This window comes from Acromyrmex echinatior, chromosome 18 (assembly GCF_024713525.1).
Source record: "Acromyrmex echinatior isolate Ae372 chromosome 18, ASM2471352v2, whole genome shotgun sequence".
Taxonomy (NCBI): Eukaryota; Metazoa; Arthropoda; class Insecta; order Hymenoptera; family Formicidae; genus Acromyrmex; species Acromyrmex echinatior.
The window spans coordinates 3,471,181-3,487,375 of NC_141869.1; the positions used below are offsets into that span (position 1 = coordinate 3,471,181).

The following is a 16,195-nucleotide window of genomic DNA, read 5'->3' on the forward strand; positions in this document are numbered from 1 at the left end:
TATATATAAGCACATTAAATTTATCGAAATCTAACTTGCAATCGATAAATCAACATCAGAAGTATCAAGCGGTTACTCACCGTTTCTGTTTTTTAGATTAATATTATATCTATTTCTCTTATATAAAAAATAGGATTCTGCAATTTTTTAACTTTTCATAATAATTATATCTTCTATATTGATGAAATATTCGATTTTTTCATTACTTTTTTTATTTTTTTATTTTTATAATTTCTATAATAATTTATTCACTTTATTTTTTTTTAGTAAAAAACGTTTGTAGTTATATAATTCTAGTTCTAGTTATATAATTCAGGAGATTGATTGTGTAATCGTTTGTAAGTTCTTTTCTCTTTAATTTTAAAATTTGTAAATATATGATGTGATTATCCAATTAATTTCCTTTATCGAAAAAAGAAATGACACATAACTTTTAGGAGGTTCTAAGTGAACATTATGATAATAACAATCAGCTCTCCAGGAAATCTCAAAATTTTTGTTAATAGCAAAGAGATAGATACGGTATAAAAGTTTTAGCGATTTCTGAAAGACATCCTGAAATAACGTGAGAAATTTATAATCACGCTAAAAATAGTATCATAAATGTACGGTTTCTAAAAATAAATCAGACAGCGCATATCCTCGACTGCCATCGTAGCCGATCTTTTATTGCTTATTTAAACTGGCGCTCGAGAATCGTGTTAAACCGGTCGTCGATGAGATTGTAGAGTGAGACCATTTATTCTTATCATGCTCTTATCATATTATATTATAATGTTGTGTTCGCAATCTGAGAAACTTTTAATTCTAAAGCACTCAAGCAAGATAATATATACATATATTTTTATATTACGACTATTTCTTTTTTTCTATTGATTTATTTTTCATTTTCTCCTTTACGTAATTTTCAATAAAATTAAGTATATATAATTAGAGAACGTACTGTCGTAAAAATTTGGCATAAATATAATTTACATAAGCAAGGTTGCTTCTCGTTTTAACGAAGTAAACTGTAACATTCACGTTTAACATTATCAAAACAGAAATAACTCGCAAACCGCATAGTTTCTTTGAAGAAAATATCCGTGAAAACTTCCGAAGTATTTAACAAATTATTTACAATCAAAATAAATAACAAAAATAACATATAATTTAGATAAATAATGCGATCATATGGCTATTTATAAATAAAATGCATCGTTATTCTGTAAATATTGAACAGGTTGCAAGATGATACGACGTATGCGCTGTTATCAGGGGACATCCTACGCATACGATCGCTTATCAGGATTATTGCGCATCATCGCGGCTTGGCGTCTTTTATGTCATCGGCACATTTTCGACGTTCGCGTCCATCCTTGACAATATCGACAAAGCTTCATCGTAAAACGACACATCGGAAAATTTCCAATCGCGTGCAAAATCGCCTCGTAATATCACCACCAAGTCTGCAAGTTTCTTCGCGTTTTCGGATCAAGTTTGTACCCAAGAACGGAGACGTGACGTCTCCTACGCGTGAGGTACCCTAAAAATCCGGCGACGGAAACGCTCGTCTTACAATAGACGTAAAACGCAACGGCGGTTCACCGCTGCATCCTTGTGCCGTAAATGAGCGGTCGGATGCGACTTTTTATTTCGCCATGAAATTCAAGTGTTTTTATGCGCCCGAAAAGAATAATTTTTTTATCGGACAATATAATTCTTTAAGAGGTAACTCTGTGACGGATCTAATATTTTTATAAGGTGTTCAGTACATGTTTAAAATTTAAAAAAGTCATATCACAAATTAAACCGCGAATATTTAAGTATTTAATGTTTTGCGGAAAAAGATAATGATATTAAATTGAAGAAATTGTCGAAAGATATTAGAAGGATCCAAAAAAAAATTCTTACCATCTTATTATTTTTTTTTTTAAGAGAATCTTTAACTTTGCAAAGGAGTCTAGAAATGAGTCTAGAAATAGTTCATACTGTGCGTTCAATCTACGGTTTACATCCTATATTTTACTTAAATTTAATCTAAACTCTTTAAACACGATAAATAAGCTGTTTACATCATGAAGACTTTCGTGTTCGGGTCAAATAAGGTTTAGGTCACGGACTAAAGGTAACTAGATCAGATAAAAATATTTATAAACTAGATAGATAGATAAAAATATTTATTGATATTCTAGGAAAAGTTGTCTAAGAATATAAAACATAACTAGTAATGATAAACAAAATATAATAATTTAACGACAGTAAAATAACGCAAGGATACAAAAGAATGCATCGAAAAAATAAGAAAATGCTCTCAAAAAAAAAAGAAACGTGACATTGTATAAAATCGCGATGAGAACTCTATGTATAAAAAAATAAAATAAAATATACGAGAAAAAAAATGTTAACCAATTAGTTTATAAAAAAAATATTACGATAGTTTGTGTATAGAACGTGTAGGCATGCGAGTGACATCATCACACCCTTAAGAGAGTCGGGTCTGTCAATATTGGAGCAACCCGGATTTTTCTAGATGTCTTAGAATATATCTTGTACAGCTCACGCGCATATAGATTATATTCCTTGCTCAATAACTATACCCATAGTAAACATAAAACACATATATAATTAAAAGAAACAAATATATCTATTTATAAAAATTCAACTACTCAATTTTAACTTTCCTCGTCAATTGTTCATCATGATTTAAATAGATATGGAATTGTTGGAAATACACAAAGGTAAGAAAAATATTACATTAAATCTGATTGAAAATTAACGAACCAAAAGATTCTGATCATATCAATCAGAATTCAAGCAAGAAATTCTGATTTCCAACCAGAATTAAAATCAATGCAACCACACTCTTTTTCCAAGTGTAAACATTTATAACATTTATAACTTAAGTCTTAAACAAGTTACTGTAGTATGTTCTTTTATTCATTAATTCAGTCATCTTACGGGGCAATAATTCCTTCACGACATTACGACGCTCTTAAATTATAATGTTATACGTAGGTGGATTTGAAGTCGCCGTATATCGACGTATTCCCCACGTCGACTTAACAACAACGGGCCCTTGTATGTTCGATATAATCTGAAATCTGGAGGTTTGCGGGCGCACGAGCCGCTCGTGATCTGAAATTTAAATGCCTCAAGAACGAGCAGGACGCTGATTCATAGAGCTCTCGAGGAACATGAAACACACGCAGCCCACGACATGCTGGATGAACGCCGGAAATCTGGTTTTCGAAAGTGGTTCCTCCACTTTCAGAAGGTGGACAAAGCGCGGATGACAGGTAGAGATAGATAAATAAGGGGTTATAGTATTTTATTGGAATGTGGGCAAGCCTTCCTATATTCGGTTAATGATCACGTTTCGTAATCGTGATAATAGTAATAAAATACACGATAACACGAATTAAACGACACGATTAGACCTAGAAAGAATGATTTGGCTGTTAAAATAAGATAAGCCGTGATATTACTAATTGTAAGTAATATGAATATGATCATTAAAGATAAACATTAAAGATAAACTGCGCTATCTTAACGATAATTACGGTGGCAATGAAAAAAATCGAGATTGGCCGAGGAGAAGTCCTCGAGTCGATAAAATAACAATATTTGACCAAATTTGGCGACTTTTTAACGAAATGACAAACAATTGAGTGTTTACGAGAGATTGTCATCTCATCGCTATTACATTCCTGTGTGCTGCGTAAGCGAGAGAGTGTAAAACAACGCTAGCTCTTATCTGTTTACATTAGATTGCGCGAGATTAAGCAATCTAGATTAGTGGCGTCGACTTCTGAGAAACCGTGAGAGAACATCCCAAAAACGTCGAGGTTGGGGAACAGTCAAGAGTACGACACATTAATTTAACCGACATGCACGAAGAGATCGACGACGTTCTTTCGATGTATTCTATTTCTAATTTACTTTTTTTACTCATCTCAATGTAGAACGTATGGAATCTTAGATAGTTAAGTAGAAAATAATGATCTATCTCGCAATAAAGATGATGCTAAGAATACCACGCAATCGAGAACGTGACATGAGGATGGTACGTTAATGTAAGATCGATTATTTGATTTTGATTGGTTACATTCAGTGTAACGGTTATACAAACCAGTATAACGGAAGTAAGTTTCGACATGATAGCAAAGATTTATTTGAAGTAGCCGCGCGCCGTAGCTCTTAATCCTTTTCAAAGTTTCGTTTTTTAAATAGCCGGAAGACAAGCTTGCGTAGTTTTCGGGTATCGTGCACTAATGGTACGCTAATGGTGCTCTAATGACACGCTAATGTTAACGTCTAACGTGGCTCCTATTATACACCCTCGCTATACACGTATGCGTTTCTTCTAATATTCGCTCATTTCTCGCGTTTTTTTCTACCTTCAACTTATCCGTAGGGCAAAATCTTCGGAACGAATGACGATGATTATTCGTGACTTTGTAGTAAATTGTTAAAAATGGAATATTGAACAACGCGCAATTATAGTCGCGGCAAAAATGTCTTTCTTCAGCGAATATTATTCAGGTAAACTAAATTTTTAGTGTTATTACTGTTATTAGTTAGTAGTTATTAAGTGTTAATAATAAATCAATCAAAATATGAAAATGTGATGATTTATTAACGATATAATGTAAATAAAAACACATTAAAAATAAATATGTAACTATTAGGATATATTCAGATAAATTTGCATAGTTGCAGAACTTTGTATATGCATAAAAAGAATTGTCCAATTGCATTTCTATTACAAGGATGTATAGTTTAATTGAATAATTTTCTTTACATATATAGACGGTTAAGCTATACAAGTTTATCTGAATAGGCCCTTAACGTCATTTCAATTTTATTCACACTATATATATGCGAATAAATCAAACAAAAAATTATCCTTAAGAGGCTAATTTTTATCATATGTATGATTTGTAAATCCAATAACATTATGCGAGATATAAATATGCTACGATTAATTAATTACCTATTTATATCAAGCATTATATTATATAACATTGATTTTCATTATTATAAGTTATTAAAAGTCATTATTAAAAGTAGTTAAGAGAAAGAGAGAGAGAGAGAGAGAAAGAAACGAAAGAATATCTTTCATTTAATGATAAGAATCATAAAAGCAATAATATTAAAGCAAAAGAAATGATGAGCGCAGATCGTAATTTCGCGTAAAAAGAAATGATTTTTATCGAAAAATTAAGAAGGAAAAATCGTATTAAAAAAAATTAAGTTTAATCCTCTTTTCTTAGCTAACTTACGCGATGACTGCAGATAAACGCGTTGTTTTTCTTCTTTCATCGATTGAACGACTAACATATATGCGCGTGCGCGTTTGGGGAATCTGAAGATCCGGAAAAATCTATCTCTGAAAATTCCAGCGGGACCAGAAATCCGACCAATACGTTCTTCTGCTATCAGGCGCTTATCGCAAGACCATACAACGCGCAAGAGCGCGATTTTTACCGGACGAAGAGAAAGACGAAAAACGAGAGGCTTATCGTGCGGAGAGAAACCGCAGATTCATTCAAAATTTCCCGATGAGACCAAGTCGAATGTTTTGCAAGGCCACATCCTATGGTCACAAATGCACGGTACGTATGGTCCATATAAACTTTCGGTTTTAACTGCTCGGAAAGTGTCACTTCTAAAATACGCTCAAAGTAAGTCAAAATCGCGATATTCAGAATAATAATTCCCTCCCTTGCTGGATTTCGTCACGTTCATGTAGAAATATGACTAGAGTGGTTTATCATTCTCAAAATATTTCTGATAGGAATTTTATTTTTGAGCGATTACTGGACAGTTTATTAACTTTTGTCTAGAAACTGAGAAATAAAACTACTTAAGATTCCAATTAAGATGTAACGCTTTGCCTGCAGTTACTGCTCAGAAACGATGCGCAAAATCTAAACCCATTTACAGAATAATAAATGAATTACGCATTATTTTAATTAATAATCATAATTTATTAATATTAAACAATAACTAGGCAGGTCTACGCAAATTTATAGATATTTTTGTCAATAAAATTGTTTTTAACTATTGAACAAATCAAGTTCTTGTTCATTTTCTACGTAGTTTTGTTAATACTAATAAGAATAATAATAATACTAGACAGTAACTGAACGAGTGTTTAGAAAAAGTGTATATATTTTTGTTAAGGATATAAATCCTAAATACGCATACAACAAATGACTCTGCACTAATCATATAGGAACTTGGATCCCAGTGAAATAAGTCAGTTTTCACATATTGGAATTTTTGAGCTGTATATCAAAATTGTAAAACTTGTGCTTACAGAGCATCTTTGATAAACATATTATAGCTTGGTAGAAATGTATGCAGTTTTCCTAGACATCCCATTCATTTATTATCTAGAATTACTGTATTCTCATTAGTTGTAAAAATTACAGGAAATGAACAAGAACTTGATAAGAATTTTATCCAATAGTTCTGAAGCAATTTTCTTCTAAAAATATATGTAACTTGCATAAACACTTGTGCAGTTATTGTCTAGTATAAATAGATTATCATATAATTAAAAATGTTGCGTACATTTATTGCTGTTTTTGTTCAGTAAATGGATTCATTTTGCGCATCTTTTGTGAGCAGAAATTACAGGCGAACCATCTTGATTAGGATCCTAAGTAGTTTTTTCAATTATAAAACGAAGTTAATATAACTGTCTAGTAATTATTGAAAAAGTGCATAAAATTTCTACGAGGAAAGAACTATCTGTTTGAGCTATATATATAAAACATTTTTTGTTCACTACATCATAAACTACAACATATAATGTAAAAATCAACTCATTTTTATTCCGGAGTTATTATTTCAATAATTTTCCATATAATTAATGCAGTTTATAAAATTAATATCAACAAGAGTATCAATATATTAAATAAAAAAAAAATTATTTAGGAATATATTCTCTATCTTGGAAAAATATATCATCGCTATCTTTTTCTTCCCTTTTTTTATATTATATTAAAAAAAAAGTCTAAGGGAGAATTCTTGAAACGTTTCACACGCTGATATAAAAATTATCACGTCGATCAACATATTAATACATATTAATTACATTATAATTTATAATGCGATAAAAGTGAGTGATAAATATAAACATATAAATAATATTGCAGTATGAATCCCAACATAGTATTTAAATTTTAGCTCGATTCTCAGCAATTATTAAGATAAATACACGCTACGTCGATGGTAGATTAAAACATGCACTGGTTTATACAAACATATATATACATATACAGTCGGTATCCAAGTCTAACCGGCTTCGGTGGTTTCTCCGCTAAAAAATGCGCCCGTTCCTGTATCTTAACGCACCGATAACTCTGATTTCCTCGTTTTCTTTCGAACGGGCCACGTCAGTTGCGTAAGCGCGCGCGAGTACGCGGGCGCGAGCGTGAAGGAATCCGCGCGAGCTATTTCGAGCGCGGCTCTCGCGAGAGCGCACACGAGACTTTAACGAGCGGTCGGCGCTCGACATGGTCGTTAGTTAATTCGAAATACCGGCTAATCGTACCAGCGCGCCCGCGGCGCACGGGTTTATCGCCGCTCTGTTTCACGAGAATAGGAAACCCACGATCGCACGCTCGCTCCGCTTTACCGCCGAGAACGTAAGCGGCGAGCCGGATTCCTCGCGTGCCTTTCAAGGTCTCTCCCGCGATCGGAGTCCTCGCGGGAGCGAAACGCCGCGCCGTGTCGCTTGTTACATCGTCCAAGGATCCCGCGAGATCGTAAAATGCGGGACTGCAAAATGCGCGTCCCAATGAATGCTCTCGTAGAGCGTTAGATACCCGATGTCCACGGTATTCGAAAGGTGTCCATTCTTTTCCTGTCTGTTTTACATTAATATATTCGAAATCTCTGAGATTCAGAACAATATCTCGATCGGCGATCATTTTCGTTTCACTCGCCGAGGCGCGCCTGTACACGCGACCAGGCTCGGTGCCATTTTCCGGCGACACGGCAAACTTTTAAATAGGATGGCTGGATGCATTGTGCGCGATAGACAGGATGTTATATCTCGCGTTCCTAATCTCGCCGCGCTTTGGACACGCTAATGCAGCATATGCAGAAGTATTCCGTTATTAAACTCGTAAACAAATGCTATGAGGAACGTGGCTTTTAGCGTTATCTACGGGTCTTGCTTAAGTAGTCTGACGTACGGTAAGTGCCCGTTCCTTACGTAACGGTGCGCCGCCGCGCCGACACACAAATGTCGAAGTGTTTAAAATATTAAATGATAAAGGTCGATAGTTATTCGCACACGACGAGCCCGTAACGACCAAGTTGCGTGAGTGAAGAGCCCGAAATTTAGAATCACAAATCAACCAGACTGTAAACGCGTACAGAAAAACGATGGCAGAGAGAAAGCTGCCAACTGTTTCATTTAATATGTAGAATTAATTACATAGAATATTTATAGAATATATGTTTCAATTTTTTTTCTTTTTTTCCTCAATGTGTTACGATGTATTATGAATAGAGCACGTACGAGCAAAACAAATGTACGTAAGAAAAACAGTACTGGATTATTTTTTTTAGTGCAACGCTCCACTGATTTCCGCTTTTATTTCAAAATGTCTTAATTTAAGTTAGTCTCTATATTTATAATTAACATAACCGAAATCATTAATTAAGTTTCTAATTTCGTAGTTTCGTAGAACCAATTATACATTCTCCCCGGATTTGGCGAAAATTTCCAGCGCCGTCGGCGGAACGTAATACGCTTTATCTTGTAAATTAACATTTTATATCTACGTTCTTCAATTTAAAGATAATTCTACATAAAAATAAAAGATCTTTTAGAACGTTAATTAAGTCTTCAATTTAATAGTTCAGTGAGATCATTTACATTTTTCAGAATTAACTTAACGAAAATTTCCAGTCGAACGTTCCGTGCGGCGGCGGAACGTAATATTTTTTTATTTTGTGAATTAACGCGTGAATTAAGAAGTACCAAGGCACGATCAAAAGATAGTAAAATATTGTAGGAACCAGTGGAAAAATTAACAGAGTTTACTCTGAGAAAAATTTCTGGTTGAAAATAAACGAGAAGATGTTGATTTTATGAATCAGAATTTTAATTATCTTAACTAGAATTATAATAGATTCAATCAGAAAATTTCAATTTCATCATTTTTAATGAGAATTTCAATTAATGCAATCAGAGTCTTTTTCCATGTACTAAAATTTGAAATTGGAATCCCTTGTTTTCAATCCTAGCACTTATTATCGGTGCGTATTTCCGAATTATTGATTTGTCACATTACGTGGGTCATCCCACGTGTGTATATATATATATATATATTAGATGTTGGAATTAATTCGTAGCGTTTTACAAGTGATGGGAAGTACTTTCATTAATGTATTTTTTAATGCTCATGTGAAATAAATAACATTCTTTCATTAAAAAACGCTACGAATTAATTCCAACACCTAATATATACACACATCTACTTTAAATTTATAGGGAAATTAAGAAAATTCTATGATTTTTTAATTTCTCCATAATACATCAATGAACAGAAGTGAATAGAAGTGATCAGGTCGTTTGATAAAACTCGTTGAGAGAAGAGAGATGTAAAGGAACGCATCGGAACAAAATGATCGGAACAAATTGAATTGTCCGAACGGCATCGAGTTTCTGTCTGGAATATTTATCACAAACGTATTACGTGTCCAGCGACATTTTTACGAGACGCATGCGGCGTTTCGTAATCGCGTCACGCATAATAGAGCCCGGAGGAAGATTTTTCCCAAGGCGGCGTCGGCCAGGTCGGTGAAATGCGGCGCATCGAAATTAGGAGCGAGGAATTCGACGAAAGCCATTTTCCTTCGCAAAGATATCTTATCTAGAGAATATTTATTAGTTCCAAAAAGTTCGAGTGCACTCTCCTACTTCGCATTCTCAAAAGGATGGCGCAGAGAGAAAAGAAGCATCCAAAGAGAGGAACATGCGGGTTCTTTCACTAGAGTTCAAACTCGACCACGTAAACGCGTGTTTTTGTGCAAAAAGCGCGTACGGATTTGCATGGAATAGATATCGGCGCATCGCGAAACGAAAAATACGAAGCAGCTGGTAAATATTCTTGTACTTTTCCTAGAATTACGTTTTCGTGACCTTAACTAATGTTAAAATTGCAAAGCGGTCTCCTCCGTACGCATTCACGTTGGTTTCGTATTACGGAAAAAGCTTAACCAAATCTTCAAATAGATACGCCTCGCAGTTGTCGTCGTGCAGTGAAAAAAAAAAAGGAATCATAAAAGAAGCAGCCTTATTATCATGAATTAACATATTGCGCGAGATTTCTTTGCTTGGAGGTTAAACTTTTCTGCCAAATTTATTCGCATGAATATGCTACACGTTGGTTAAACATATCTCGATTGATTGCCACATCTCCCCGTCTGGCATTCTAATCAAGTCTGAGTTTCGTTAATCACGAAATCACGCAAGAACGACGGTATCAACGTTTCTTTAATTCTCTCATCCTTCGCTTTTCTGTTCGTCGTGACAATCTTCGCGCGTGACAGCCGAAGATGTCTAAAGTCGAGCGTCACGGCAATTAACGGTATCGAGCCAATTATACGAGACGAAATTTTGCATGGTGAACTTAAGCGGTACGTAACTGTACGAGGTATGGCCCCGCGTATCGATTCAAGTTTGCGATACGTCGAATACAGGAGTAACGCAATTATTTTCAAGAATCGCCGACGGCGATCGCGAGCGATGGTTAGCCGCTCGTGCGGCGAAAGACAAAGGCCAAATTAAAAATAAAAGAATCGTAAAGGCTCGGTGATTACGATATAAACAAGAAAGAAGAAAGCATGAGTCAACTGCAGAGTTTGTGATGTTTAACGAAGTAATTGTATTCGTCCTTTCCTTTCCATAAATGGTTCATGCAATAAGGGTACATCTGATGCACACTCAAAATAAAGAGCTAAAAGAATCGTATTTTTTTTTATTTTCCTTAGAAATTTATTACTGGAAGATATAATTAACTATTTATTTAGAATATTCAAAATACTATTGTTCAGTGCTTTTAGAAAATGAGTTAATCGCTATTTTTTAGTATTAAATTAGCTAATATCGAATTCTTGTAATGGTTAATAATTATAATTATCTGAATAAAAATCTGAAATGAGTAATAAGAACTGAAAATAAATTTGACTAAAATTAGACCACTTTAAATTTTTTTGCAAAATTTGCTAATTTTAGTTAATAAACAACATATAAAACAAAATATTTTACATGTTTTAAAGCAATTTCGCTCCTTTTTTAATATGAAAACAAGAGGAGAAGCGGAAAATCCACTTTTTTATCTTTTCTTTTTGTTAATACATTAATTACTATCATTTAATGTACATGACAGTCCTAATTTCCGGTCCTTGTCTCCGCATTGACGTAACACGCGACGTGCGGACGTGCACCAGGAACTAAGCGAACAATATCTGCTGCGGCTAGACGACGCGATAACAACCTCTTACAACAACTGTCACGTCAGAGTCACGACGATTTGTCCTCTTCGGTCGTTTGTCTTTTTTCTTCGTCCACATCGCCCGCGCCAGCCGATTATCTTGGGACGAACTCACTAAAATTAACGTCGACGAAGTTTTGAATGGAGACACTATAGAAAACGATAATAGAATTTCAATAAGAAATACAAGTTTTTTCAACTATAAAAACTTGCATGGTAAATAAAATTCCATTTATTTCTCGAACCTTAAACATGATTTTTGCCTGGGAATTTACGACAACAGACTACGCAGTAAGAAAACTATTTGTCAAGATATAAAGGTATGAATTGACCTCCCTAGTGAGAAATTCTTAAGTGAGAAGATTCTTAAGATCCTTCAGGTCATATATGTGTCGATTTATAAAGCGAAGATTTCATTCTTCGTTTAGCATTTGCTTTACGAGACTTCAAATATGTAAGGACAAAGAAACTTTATAAAAATAATAATAAAGAAATTCTGCTAGAAGGATAAACCTAAATTAAAGAATGAGTCTAACAAAAAATAAGTAGATAGCCAATGGTGTCAGATCTAGAGAAACAGGGGCGGTGGCTCTTTTAATCGTATTGGCACAAAGGATCGTCTGGCAATGTCCGACGATCTTCTAGGAAGCCTGATCATTTCGGAAATTCGGAACGAGAGGCACCGAACCTCCGCAGCGTGCAGTAAATTATCAGTCAAAAATGAGTTGTTGTTTTAGGTTCGGCCGACCGGATCAGTCCCATTTTTTTCTTTGGAAAGATATCATTAGATAACACTCACTTTGTTGGAGATTGATATCGGAAAAAAAAAAACAAAAAATAATCTCTGAATTTTTAAATTCTTTTTTTCATACATAAGGAAAGGTTATCAAGGCTTGAAAACTTAAATCCTCTTATTCATAAATCTTTTTCATAATCTTGGAAAGAAGAGCAACGATAAGACCCCAAGATATAATTGAAAACCAGGCAATAGAAACAAGCAAGATTTCATAACAAATATTAGAATTTATGGTTTCTGATAGGTTGGAATGTGTCTGTTATTCCCTGTTCATATTACCTGTGTTTTTCAATTATGTCTCAGGTTTTATCATTGTTGATTTCTTTTCGAGATTATGAGAACTTACAAAATACAAGACTTCAAGGATAAGAGGGTCGTAATGAAGATTTAAGTTTGTTAAACCTTAATAACTTTCCCCTATGCATGAAAAAAAGAATTTAGAAATTCAGAGATTTGTTTTTTGTTTTTTTTTTTCATTCTAATCTCTCTAATAAAGCAAATGATTTTAAAATACTTCATAATTAATAATTTTACATAATATACTTACAATAAGTACTGAAGTATATAGCAAATAGATTTATATTATTGAAAAGTAAAACGGCTTAATAGAAATATATAAACAAAGAATAAAGAGTATAAGAAAAATTAATATCTTTAGATAAATAAAATTAAGTATCTGAAGGGAGCAATAAAGATACTCCAAGAGTACAGAGAATCGTGTCAATTTCATAAGAGAAAATAGTATCGCGCATACTTATAACTCTGTCATAGACCGATATGTCTATGACCGATATGAGATGTAAGAGTTAAGAGCAACACTAGCTCGTGCACCAGAATAAACAGCTTCGTGCTCGAGCAGGGTCGACAAAAGAAACGCGCCTCTAGGCGGCATACGTTTCAACGTTTAATTATCGTCCATCGCTTAATTATTTTCCTCTCATTGTCGGACGCGCGCGCCGCAGCAGGAATGCTAATCACTCGCGATTCTTACGCGGAAATTGCGGAAAGGGGCAGGCAGGAAGCGAGCGTCTTTTTTTCTTTCTCTCTTTTACGGTGGCATGCGTCGTTGGTACCGTTAGCTGTTGACAAGCCAATGCATCCTGTCGTGAATCACCCGAAGGAAAGAAAAGAAGAAAGAAAAAGAAACATGAAGGTAACCATACGAAGGTAATACCGGAAATAATGGTACAATCGTTACGTCACGTCCTGTAAACAGCGCTTACGATTCGATGATTCCATCGATAGATTGTAACAGGAACAACAATGATTTTCAGTTACGCACGAGCGATGTAAGGTTACATCCTGTTGTCGAATGAAACATGTCGCGAGGAAAATTTCAATTGCAGTTTGTGTTATGTTACAATGAAAATACACATTTTCCACTAACAAACTGATAATGAATACGTACGTAATTATATGTAATTAAAAATATAATTAGGTAATATGTATTTATAATATATTATATATTATATAATATATTATAATACGTAATTGTAATAGTTATTCAGTATTAAAATATATGTAATATTTCTGTAAAATGTTAAAAAAAAATGCTTACGAGATTATTAATAATAAGAGTAAATCACTATTTATTTCTATCTAAATTGAAGTAATTATCTAATTATATCAGGGAAATTGTATATTCTTGTCATATTAATAATTGTAATAATTTAGTATTTATTCACTTCTTTTTAAATTCTGACGACATTATGTATAAAATATGTATTTTTGACATACCATTATATAATGCGCTATTGGTATTATCATTTTTTAATTTTGCATTTTTCTTAATATGTAACGTAAAATTTTTTTTCTTTAAAAGGTATAATCGAAAGGTGCTTGTACTTTATGATCGGTAGTAAACAGGAAAACATTATAAACTCAATCAACCGTAAAAGAAAAAAGCCAGACGACATGGTACAGAGAGGGAAACCGAGACTTAAGAAAAGATTGTTACAGAATCAGGACGTGTGAAACTGATAATTATTGAACCGATCAGCGCACATATATACGTTGGTTGATCGTCCAGTGAAATGTGGTTCCTTGCATTTTAATGAGCCTTCAATCATGGAAATAAAAATCCGCGATCGTAAAAAGATTTATAACTTTCAATTCCGTTCGTTTATTTAATTATAAGATACTGTATCCATTGAGCGATTTCGTGTGAAATATATAAAATTCTTCAAATTGTATATATAAAAGACAAGATATTTATAATCATTATTTAATATTCTAACGTATTGTTAATATTAATTCAAGTCGAAAGAAATGTAGTTTATTCGATCAAATTTTAAATAATAAATAAGAAACAAACTAACGATATAAAAAAATTCAAACTTTTTAAAATAATAATTTATAGTTTCCAATGTAAAATAATTTTCCTTATTGTAGAAATATTCTCTTTAACATATATATTTCACATGAAATAACTTTTATTAGAGGTTATTCTCATTAGTTTAACGTAAAGATTTATAACAGTTTAATAGAAAAGTCGCCAACTTGCCTCCCCCTCCCTTCTACTAAATGTTTACTGTAATTAGTCATTTATGATAATCATTTAATAATTACGTTTTTTAATATGTCACTTTTGAAGTCAAGTACATATAGATTTTTCAGAATCTGTAATATAGACTTTATAGAAATACATGTCTGCGTATATACAATGTAAAAACTATTCATACAGAGGAAATTTTTACTATATAAAAAAACCTAGAAACTAAACATTAATTAGCAATTTTACATAATGAGTATGTTCTGTCCTAATATAAACAAAAGAATTTCACATGTTCTTAGAACATGCGAAGCTATTTCGTTTATATTATCACATCCTTTTAAGTAAAATGATTTTGGAAAACATACAATCTATTTTATTCTTTGTTAATAAATTGATAATTAATATTTACTTCTTAAAAATAAGATTTCTTTTAAAAATATATCTCCTGTGAAAATATTTTTTACACTCACTACATGTACATGTCTTTTACAGCTTTCAAGAAGAATCCATCGTCTCAAATCAAAATAAAATTCAATTCGCAATACAATGCGTAACAGCGGAGTTGCTGAAATTGCGTTGATCTGTAAAATACGACCATTGCGATTAGAGTAGCGCGCAATTAACATTTCGCTAAATAATTAAAGATTAAGTCTAACTTTTGATTCCAATTCTTTTACCGTAACCGGAATCATTTGAATTTCGGTTCTTTTCGGTTTCGGTTTTCATATAATATTTTAATTTATATCTGTGATGATCACACGCATCGTTAAAAAAACTGCTAATCGTAACCAGCCGAAATTTTAATCCATAATGTAATTTCGGTCCGAGTCTCTGTACGAAACTATAAATTTCGCAAAGTAAAAGATAAACAAACGATGCTCACCCCATGATTACTTCGCTGTCGCCCGATGTCTTTCCAGCAGCCATTTCTCTCACGTTGCTTCGTCGCGCTCCACACACACACACACGCACACACACACACAAAAGCATCACCGGCGAAAACACGGTTAATTACGCGCGCGCACTAATGACCGAACTGTAACGATCGCGCGACAGTTTGCACGGCACTCCTCAAACTAATCACACGCGACATGACGTATATAACACGAGGAAAGCGCATCAGGAAAGCTCTACTGTCCTTCCATTTCACTCCTTAGAATTAAGATGGCTTCCTATCGGGTGACTCGAGTACATCAAGATTGCCAACCGCGCGTTGATGCGGCTAATATCACGCCGGTATCGCGCGACGCGACGCGACGCAATTCAGATTGGTCGCGTCTAACTGAATTTAAATGTGCGACGAACCGTCTGAAAGGCTAAAGTTCTGTAAGTACACAATGCGCATGATGTATTATTTTATTCTTATTCACTGAATGTTAAGCAAGGATAACATGATGCATT

General features: G+C 33.6%; 1 protein-coding gene across 1 annotated transcript in view; it reads right to left on the reverse strand.

Annotated features, from left to right (window-relative positions):
* Pdk1 (Phosphoinositide-dependent kinase 1) overlaps window positions 1-16,195 on the reverse strand; it is a 384,329-nt gene that overhangs the window by 161,004 nt on the left and 207,130 nt on the right. The gene's annotated exons all lie outside the window — the stretch shown is intronic.